The sequence below is a fragment of the Cupressus sempervirens genome, chromosome 8, assembly GCF_028749045.1.
Source record: "Cupressus sempervirens isolate cs-2001-9-10 chromosome 8, ASM2874904v1, whole genome shotgun sequence".
Taxonomy (NCBI): Eukaryota; Viridiplantae; Streptophyta; class Pinopsida; order Cupressales; family Cupressaceae; genus Cupressus; species Cupressus sempervirens.
Window position 1 is genome coordinate 362,513,260 of NC_143125.1, and position 6,527 is coordinate 362,519,786.

A 6,527-nucleotide genomic window follows, 5' to 3' on the forward strand; every position below is an offset into this window, starting at 1 on the left:
TTAAAAAAATTATTAGATTACTCTAATATTATACATGATTTACATTACTTGTAAATTTATATTCTTTATACCTATATCACAACTATTACATATTATACAAAATAAAATAAAATAAATACATTTTTAATTAAATTACTCCAACTTAAACTTAATACATTACTCCAACTTAAACTTAATACATGATTTACACTCCTTGTAAAATTATATGCTTCATTACTATGCGAAAACAATTTCATCTTATACATAATAGACTTTTGATTATAATATAAAAAATAAAAAATAAAACTAACTAACTAAAATTCTATGTCAAGACATAATGAAATCTCTTGTGAATCTAAAATGAACCTGGTTTTCCTATGAACGACAAGGTGCTCAAGTCTTTTTGAACAAACCCCTCATGTGATAATCCTTCTGTAAGGGCACCCCGCCATTAGAGTAGCGCAGTTTAAGGCATTCTATCAAACAGTTCGATGCCTTGTCCATGCTTCTGCATTTTGCATATTGTTCGCATACACCGAAGTTATTCGATGAAACAAATTTTGTGGATGCATTCTGTCAAACAGTTTGCGGGCCTAGTCTATCATTACACATTTTTGGTACATGTCTTTAAGGGCAGTTGCAGCTGCAACATCTGAAAATTTCCTCTACCAGGGTTGGCCTCTCGGCCTCCACGGGGATCGCAATTTATAAATTTGGAAATTTTTATATCAAAATTCACAGCATAGTGTAATCCCAAACCCAGAGCCACTGCCAAAAGCAAACTCAAACCAAACAGCAATAAAAAACCAAAGATCCGGAATTTCTGTGCGGATAATTATTAGCGTTTGTGGTATGGCAATTATTATTTTCATTTTCTTTGTATGCAAGTGGAAGCGCTAGAGGAGGCGAGCAAAGTGGTGAGTGAAAGACACTGCTGATAATGCTGCTAAAATCATTCTTAGTCTGATTGATGTTCACACCCTGTTCTAGAACCCTCATTTTGAAGATGCTGGCGAAAGTTGCGCAGTCTCGCTTTACACCTGCCAATTGCATTTGTTGAAAAGTTTCAGAATCCCTTTGAACCAAGACACATTATGCCTGCAATCACAGCATTCGATGGAAAGTTCAAGATTCTTTTGATCAAACAGTTGACATACCCTGTCTTTGCGTACACATTATTATTGCATAATGTTTACCAGATCATTCCAACAATGAAATCTGACGGTAATCGCTTCAACCGATGTCTATACCCTGTTCCAATGCGCCCATTTTCGCATAAACACAAACTACCCGCGCAATTGAAAAATGCTTGCTTAGATCGACGCATAGAGATCTAACAGGCGAGAAAAATGATTAAATTTTTCTTTTCGCGGAAGTAACAGCGAACGGGAGCAACGGCAGGGTAATGACGAAATGGTCCAGGCAGGGGAACCCCCATCAGCCACCTAAGCGGTCAACGCTTAGAGTTTACTGGTTAAACATCCTTAAATGGATTCAACTTGTGAATTGGATTCAACAGAAGTATGAGCAATACAGAAGCTAAATTTATTAATCTTTTTTAATTAAGATCTTTTATAAAATTGTTTTAGCTATTTGATATGGCTGAATTTTTTGGGCTAAGAGTCAAGGACTAAAGGATATTCATTCTGTCAAATTCGTTTGGGGTACAGTCCGGCCTCATCCCTTTTTGATATCGGAACCTTACACTCAGCACGACTTAATTTCTAGTAGGCTGCTGTTTAAGAACCTTTCAATTTCACCAATAGACTAAAGACCCCTTGAATATAGAAAAAAAAAAAGAGATGATCGACAACAACAATCCAGTCTGTAAATTCATATTTCAAAACAAACTTCACTGATCCTAATTGTGGATTTAGAAACATTGATTTTAGAAACGTCCAAATAAATTCTACACGGATGATTAATGAATGTGTGACATGACTTTGAAAATGATCCAGGTATGGCAACTTGAGATATTGCTCCAAGGAATGGTGAAATCTTATGGAAATGAAGAAGACCTAAAGCAGAGCAAAAGGTTTTGTAGGACCATGATTCCCCAGCGGTGGAGGGGTCCGATTCATAAATACAAGGAGCTGACCAGTGAATATATTCAGGAACACTGGAGGCGTATGTAGCTTATTTTAGTGTGGATAGGAATAAATGGAGGCTTGTTCACATGGAAATTCATGCAATACAGAAACAGAAGTGCATACCAGGTGATGGGTTACTGTGTCTGTGTAGCCAAGGGAGCTGCAGAAACATTAAAGTTTAACATGGCTCTTATTCTCTTTCCTGTCTGCCGTAATACCATCACCTGCCTCAGGTCCACTTTTTTGGGTTCCATTTTCCCTTTTGATGACAACATCAACGCTCACAAGGTAAGGTAACATTAATGGCAGCCCTAGCCTGCAAAAGGATTGATACTCTGTTTTTAAGAAAAACAATTGGTTTGTTTTGGGCAGGTAATAGCTTCTGGAGTTGCCATGGGCGTGTTCATTCATGGGACTGTTCATCTCGCCTGTGACTTCCCCAGAATTACTTCGTGCCCAACGCCAAAGTTTATAGCAACAATTGGACATGGCTTCCACAGTAGGAAACCAAGTTATGGGGACTTGTTGTTGAGCGCAGTGGGAATGACAGGAGCTGTAATGGTGTTTGTGATGGCATTCTCCTTCACTCTGGCCCTTCATAGTTTCAGAAAAAATGTGGTGAAGTTGCCTTGGCCTCTGCATAATCTGGCTGGGTTTAATGCTTTCTGGTACGCTCATCAATTATTCATTACTGTCTATGCTCTGCTCATTGTCCATTCTCCCTTCATATATCTCACACTTGAATGGTATAACAAAACGGTACGTCTATTTTTGGAAGTTCAGTTTCAATGTGATTTCGAAAGTCATGTTTAAACGAGTCAAAGTTTAGAATGTATTCTTGTTCATTAATCAATATGAGTAGCAAGGATAATATTCAAAATAATTTTTAAGTTAGCAAATGGTTACATGTTTTTTAAATAAGTCTTCTATTAATTAGAGAGGAAATATAGTAAGTGTCAAACAAATGGGTACTAAGTTTTCTATTAATTAAATAGTAAGCATAATTAAGATAAATCAAATGGGTATCTGATCTTAAAGTTTTCTATTAATTATAGAGTGGCCATAGTTAAGGTAAAGCAAATGGTTGCATTTCTTTAAGTTATTTTTTTATTAATTAGAAAATAAACATAGTTTTGATTAAGTAAAAACAGGTTTTAAAGGACATGAAACTTATACAAAGTATCAGACAGAAAAAACTAAAAAAGCCCATAAGGAACTATGCATCAGCACTGAAACAACAAAACACACTAAGATAGAAGCCTTAAAACAACAAACAAGGAAAAACAGCAAAAAGAAAGCACCCAAACAGCTATAGGGTCTTCAGTATATTAGTGGCCTGCTTGGCAAGGATATTCATGTTCATTGCAGAGGCCTTCAGCTCTTCGATATCTTTATCTTTCACCACCTATGTCTTGTTAGAGTTAGCTCTGGTGCATTTATTGGGGCCCTGATCCTTAATCCTATCCCTAGAACCATGAATACTCCCCTGATCCAGTTTGTCTAGCAAAGAATTGATGTTGTCTACAGCACTCTTCAATATAGAACAATTCTGCTCAGACAGTTTTTAAACAACCTTTTCCATGTTGTCAACTCTGCTACCCATAGCATCCATCTTTTTTTGCATATCCTTACTCAACTGTTCATTAGCCCTGTTCTTCATTTCCAGAGGTGGAACTCTCTTCATTAAATTTTTTACTTATTTCGCATTGCCAATAACCTCTAAGAGTCTGTTTAGATGCTGACCAAGAGTCCTCTCCCCTCTAGTTGTCTTGCTAAGCTACTCAAAATCCCTCATGATAGTTAAGGTAGAGCAAATGGTTACTTGTTCTTAAAGTTTTTTATCAATTAGAGAGAAAGCATACTTAAGATAAAGTAAATGATTACCTATTCTTTAAACAAGTTTTTTTATTAATTAGAAAGTAAACTTAGTTAATTTAAAGCAAATGGTTACATGTTCTTTAAGTAAGATTATGGAATTAGTTGTGTATATATTTGCATTGACTTTCCAAAGTATATTAATTAATTTAGCATTGAAAGAATAAAATGATCTAAATTGATGATACAAAAATATAAATAAATAATTTCAGAAGTAATTAGGTATTTAAAATAAATAATTGATTAACTTGTATTCATACTTAATTTTGCATGTTTAGCTTAGTCATCTCACCTGAAAAATGTTTGATGATTGATAATTTACTAAATTTTGTAGGCTGCAATATATTCTGGTAGTGTCCTGGCATTGCATATGAACAAACCCTCAAGCTTCAAGTATAAAAGTGGAATGTACATGTTCATCAAATGTCCAAATATTTTGAATGGTGAGACATATATTTAACACATCATTTTGATTTTGAAAATTACACCGACTTGTTTTAATGGTTTATCTGAAATCATATTACTAGATAAGTTTTATTGAAAGAGAAAAAATTTATTGAAGGAGAAAATGTGATTTTAGATAAGCCACTAACTTAAAATATGATATTTGTGTCTATCAAATTCATTTGATAAAATAACAATTTTAATATGAATGTTTTTATAATTTGACTCTGCAGGCATCCATTTTCTATTACCTCAGCCCCGGGAGACGACTACTTAAGCATCCACATTCGAGCTGTAGGTTATTGGACTAAAGCACTTCAGAAGATATTCTCTGAGGTGAATTATGTTATTAAACCAATCGTATTTTTTGGAGCTTGAAACAAATGCCACAAATTTAACTACTTTTATATTGTAGATTTGTGAGCCTCCTCTTGGCACTGAGAGAAACCACCTTGTGGCTGATGGTATGTTGGTAGCTCACGGGGGAAATTCTCCGAGCAGGTTTGAAACTAACTTCTCATACGTCATTAATCTAAATACACAGATGAAGAAACCATGTACAACATTGGGATGTTGTTTGAATGGCAGATTTCCCAAGCTCTATATTGACGGACCATATGGAGCTCCTGCCCAAAGTTATACCAAGTATGATATTCTGCTGCTGGTGGGACTCGGCATTGGAGCAACACCCTTCATCAGCATCCTCAGAGATCTTCTTAATAATATCAAAACTAAGGAAGAAAAGGGATTTAAATTAGCAAGTGTTCAACTGTTAAAAGTTTTAGGTTGGAATCAAACGGTACAGTCCGAGCTTTAGTTTATGAATTTTTTCAACTGTTGAAGTTTTGAATCAAGAAATTTAACTTATTTAGATAGATCATGAAAAGTTAATCAAATTATTCAGTTAAATCTAGTCATTGATATAATACCAGGTGTCTTCTATTGTGGGCTTCCCATGCTTGCAAATCAGTTGCGCTCACTTTCGCAGGAGTACACTCGCTTTGAATTTCACAAAGAAAACTTTCAGCCAACTTTCTCACATTTCTACAAAGAAACCCCCATGCTGAATTTGCGATTCTGCATCTCACAATTCGATGGAGTTCTGATGGTCTGTTTGGGTGTACGATTAGAGATTAGACACCCATTTGTAGTTTTGGTTTAGAATTTTATTTAAAAGTTTGTGTTATTTTTTTTTAAATGTTGCTGATTCTACACATAGCCTCCAATTAGGGACTCAATTCAGCACAGGCTTTGGTGTCTAAAATGTGTATTACTTTTCGGATGCAACTCTATATGCTACTTGTTGATCTTATATGTAATCAGTTCATTAAAATATTGTTGTAGTCTACAATTTTTAGCAACATTCAAAATTGGAGCATTTCATTAAATCATTTTATTAAGAATGTGCTAAGCTTCAATAGGGAAAACAGTTGCTAAGTCTCATAAGTCAAGTACCTTTAGCACATTTGTTTCCATAGACAACAATCTTCCTTCCTTCTCACTATTCTACAAGGCTCTTATCCTTAGCCTTTGTATAAGAAATTATTGATATTTTGACAAGGTCATCTATATCCAAATTGTCGAGTTCCATAGTAACTTGAATTTGTTTATTAGATACATGCAAAGATTTACTTAAGTCTCTTGCCAATACTTGTATCTTTCTAAGTGATGGCTCACCCCTTGACTGTATGTTCTCAGTATGATCTTCTAATTAATTTCCCGCTGTCATAATCTGATCTGTAGGTTCATTATCCATGACATCTAGGTCTTGAACATCTTCAGTATGTTCATAAATCTCATTTTTAGTCTTTGCCTCAAAAGTCTTATGAGCGATATAGTCTTAAGAAGACATTATTTCTCTGGTTTCCTCTTTCTTCATCACATCATCTAGTTTAACTTTATCCCTTTCATCTCCATTTTATTTTTCATCATCATTCCTCTACTAGATCAAGAGTAATGGGTGTTGAGAACATGTGTCTCAACCTTGCAATCTTTTTTTGGAAAATTCCAAAAAAAAATTGTGGAAGTTTTCCACTTGTTTATACATTGGAAATTGGTTAATGAGTTGTCAAAAATGAGTCTTGTCCATAGTAGAATATAGGTAGGTCATTTTTAGAGCTTTGATGACTCATTTTGTGA

At 34.8% G+C, this 6,527-nt stretch overlaps 1 pseudogene across 1 annotated transcript; it reads left to right on the plus strand.

The window, feature by feature from the left end:
* The first annotated feature begins 350 nt into the window (after positions 1–350).
* On the plus strand, positions 351–5,287 carry LOC149542829 (putative respiratory burst oxidase homolog protein H; annotated as a pseudogene). The gene is made up of 7 exons (XR_016355200.1): positions 351–2,357; positions 2,442–2,859; positions 3,079–3,140; positions 4,279–4,387; positions 4,622–4,724; positions 4,804–4,889; positions 4,977–5,287. The product of XR_016355200.1 is annotated as a putative respiratory burst oxidase homolog protein H (transcript).
* Positions 5,288–6,527: the final 1,240 nt, after the last annotated feature.